The 3,352-nt window shown below is 36.5% G+C and overlaps 1 long non-coding RNA gene across 1 annotated transcript; it reads right to left on the reverse strand.

Moving 5' to 3' along the window:
* Positions 1–240: 240 nt before the first annotated feature.
* Positions 241–2,172, reverse strand: LOC135222995 (uncharacterized). Its single transcript, XR_010316414.1, has 3 exons — positions 2,101–2,172; positions 1,090–1,307; positions 241–321 (listed from the first exon to the last, which is right to left on the reverse strand). It is a non-coding gene; the product is annotated as an uncharacterized LOC135222995 (long non-coding RNA).
* Between the last annotated feature and the right edge of the window lie 1,180 nt (positions 2,173–3,352).

The following is a 3,352-nucleotide window of genomic DNA, read 5'->3' on the forward strand; positions in this document are numbered from 1 at the left end:
TAACTGTCAATGATGAACTTATTGTTTCCTGTGATGACTCTGTAGGCTCTGAGGATGTAGATGTAGTCTCCGAAAGGTGAGTAGTTGGTCCTTTGGTGGAAGTTCCACTTGTTGAAAATGACGAAGGAGTAGCAGTAGATGTTAATAATGAGCTACTTGTTTCCCGTGAAGACTCTGTAGGCTCTAAGGACGTAGATGTCGTCTCAGATGTTGTTGTTCCAATGGACCGTCTCGATCAGAATTGTAGAGATCATCTAGGGGATTTTTCAGCGTGGATAAGGGCGTCGTCTACCTCTCTCAGTCTCTGCAGTGTTCCAAAGACTGCAAAGTTTCATGCAATGGTTTAGTTGTATCATGGTAAATTTATACTTGCTTTTATTCAGGTGCTATAAGCGTGTACTGTAAGTAATGCAACTCTCTCTCTCTCTCTCTCTCTCTCTCTCTCTCTCTCTCTCTCTCTCTCTCTCTCTCTCTCTCTAAGTGGACCCCGTCAAGGACGGAACAGTGAATAAATTAATTAGTACAAAAATAACCATTGCTTACTACAAGTTATCTTATTAAGCACTGCAAACATATAAAACATGTCAACAACTTATGGCACACACCTCACAAACATGTTGAATACAAGTCAGCTTATCAATCACTGCAATAACGTGTAAAACCTGTCAGCAACTTATGGCACACACCTCACAAACATGTTGAATACAAGTCAGCTTACTAATCACTCGCAAGTAACGGTATAAAACCTGTCAGCAAACTTATGGCACACGCATCAGAAACATGTTGAATGGAAGTCAGCTGTAACCAGTGTTACATATGTTTATCCAGCATTTTTCAAAGGTTCATTGATCCAGTCATTGCACAGAAAGCCTAAATTTCACGAAATCAAGAAACATTCTTCACTTACGGTAGTTACCGTGGTTTCAACGTGTTTGGGATATATATTGTGACAAGTTTATAAGACTGTGTTTGTGACATATTTGTCGTTGTGTTAAGTGTAGGACTCCCATTTTTTGCAACTCTTTCGAATAAAAAAAAATTCTTTAAATCTTACCGACACCTCAGAGACATACAAGCGAGAACACTTACCCGATCCAAGGGCTGATTTTGGAGCCACAGTTAAAGTGCTTGCTAAAATGACCACGAGGAATTCTTTCCTACACTGCAACATGGTCACTTTGTTTGTCAACTTCACGAGAAATTTTTTTTTTATATGTGAATTCTTGGATATAGTTTTATATTGTTACACAACTTAGCTGCTAATTACAAGTCTAGTACCATACATCCGTGTATTTATATATATGAGCCTGAAAACAAGCAAAAATTATATTAAAAATTAAGAATGAAAAGCATGTCATTGCCTTAGGATTTTATCTGACAGAGAGAGAGAGAGAGAGAGAGAGAGAGAGAGAGAGAGAGAGAGAGAGGTGGGCTTTGGGCTTCAGTGATATATATTTTGTTATGTTTCGTCCAATTTCATCTGTTTGAGCATTAAAATGAAGAGAAAACCGTATCAATATACATTATAATGGGTCTATTTTTAAGTTTATATACGCTGATTCCACAGTTACAATAGCGTAGGTCTGGAATTAAGTCTTGTAGTGTTTCTGTTGACCAGAAATCAGTGAACAATCTATAGTAACTGATATCTTTTATTTAACCTGTTCTTGGCAGCCCATTCGATGTTATTCCGTAAAAGTAGGCCTATAGAATAAGAGTGGCCCAGCAAGGCAATTTATTATAAAAGTTTGGGCTACAACTCGTTGAATGTATGAAGATATGTAGATAGGCCTATGCGTACAGTGCTCAGCTACATTAATTTAGCCTTTTAAATATCACGTGAAGTTCACTTTTAGAATATATCTAAGCTCTCTTCAAAATATCTCTAAGCAGAAAGTATGATGGCTTTATAAACAAACTCGGTTTCAGCATGTCCATCATTCATTTCTGGCCCGGTTCGCACTTTTACTTGAAGCTTCCGTTTGAAATAACTCCTCCATGTATGTTTTCTTCACTAAATTAATGAGCGCACTGCATTCTTAAATTCTTGAATCGTTGAAAAAAATATCCTCACTTTTGTAAAAAAGAAAAAAAAAATACTCAATGTGGTGAATGACTGTACACACGCGGGTGAGTAACACCAGACTTAATGGCTCTCGCTGTAGCTGCCAGTCAGACGTGAAAACAATTATAATCATGGCACTAATTATCACAGTAGGTTATCAGTAAGTCATACAATGGGAGGCGTTTCTGTTCTGTGGGATTCCGTGCATGTGTTAACAAGATAACATTGTCCATTCTTATTATGCTTGTGAACTGGGCATCTACGTAGATCATTAGGCCAATGAAATAATTCGTATTATGGTAGCCTAGGTCTGTGAGGTTCACCTCTGAGAAGAGCCCTTGTTAGTTGAAAATAAATTTTAAACATAAATTTGCTACACTTTCCTACACGAACATAACAATAATATCTTTTTTTTTTATCGCCATATTTTCCATCACCTGTAATTGTAACGTATATATAAAGTTCTTAATACCACTCCTAACCAATGCAACAAGTGAGGCATAGTCCTTAAGGACATTGAAAGCTTCTAGTACCATGTTGACTAGATTCGGCTCAATACAAGAGGGAATATACCTATTAGGAAGGTAGCCGGGTAATGATTACAACGTAATCGTACATATCAGCATTACTATAGTATTTGATATCTTGAAAGATTAATTGGATAGATTTAAATTTCCCGATACTATATCTATGGGGTTTGAATATAATATATATTATCTGTTAACTGTTTTGAATCCATTACGGGGGTCGCAGGAAACTGCGAGAAACAGTACTACAGAAAACCATATACTTATGGGAAACTATTACAAAACTAAATTCTTCATTAGTTAGGGCGAGGAGAGACCTTAAACATGTTAGCGTTTAGAATTTGGTTAAATTTGATGACAGGTTACCATTAGAAGGCTCCTTAGATAACTTGACTTGTCCCTGCTTTGTATGAAGCCAAAATTTGATGACTATGCCTAAGTAGATGTAGAAGACTATGTACGCCTATCTAATCCTGTTAACCGAGTGCAGATATAAATGAATCTCCGTGCGATGTATATTATTAACATAATAATAAAGACTATTTTTGGAACCAAAACAACCATTGTCATTGGCTGAACAAATGGAGGAAAGTTTGAACCTAAAATGTCCCAGATATTGGATTGCTAGTGATGATGTATATAGGCTCATTTTCGAGATATAATTGTATCTTATTTCGTACTGGTTTATTTCATTTCATTCGTGTAGGCTCTGTTTTGGTTAATGTATGATACAAGAAACTGGCGTACTGTATTATTGATT

This window comes from Macrobrachium nipponense, chromosome 8 (genome assembly GCF_015104395.2).
Source record: "Macrobrachium nipponense isolate FS-2020 chromosome 8, ASM1510439v2, whole genome shotgun sequence".
NCBI classification, from domain to species: Eukaryota; Metazoa; Arthropoda; class Malacostraca; order Decapoda; family Palaemonidae; genus Macrobrachium; species Macrobrachium nipponense.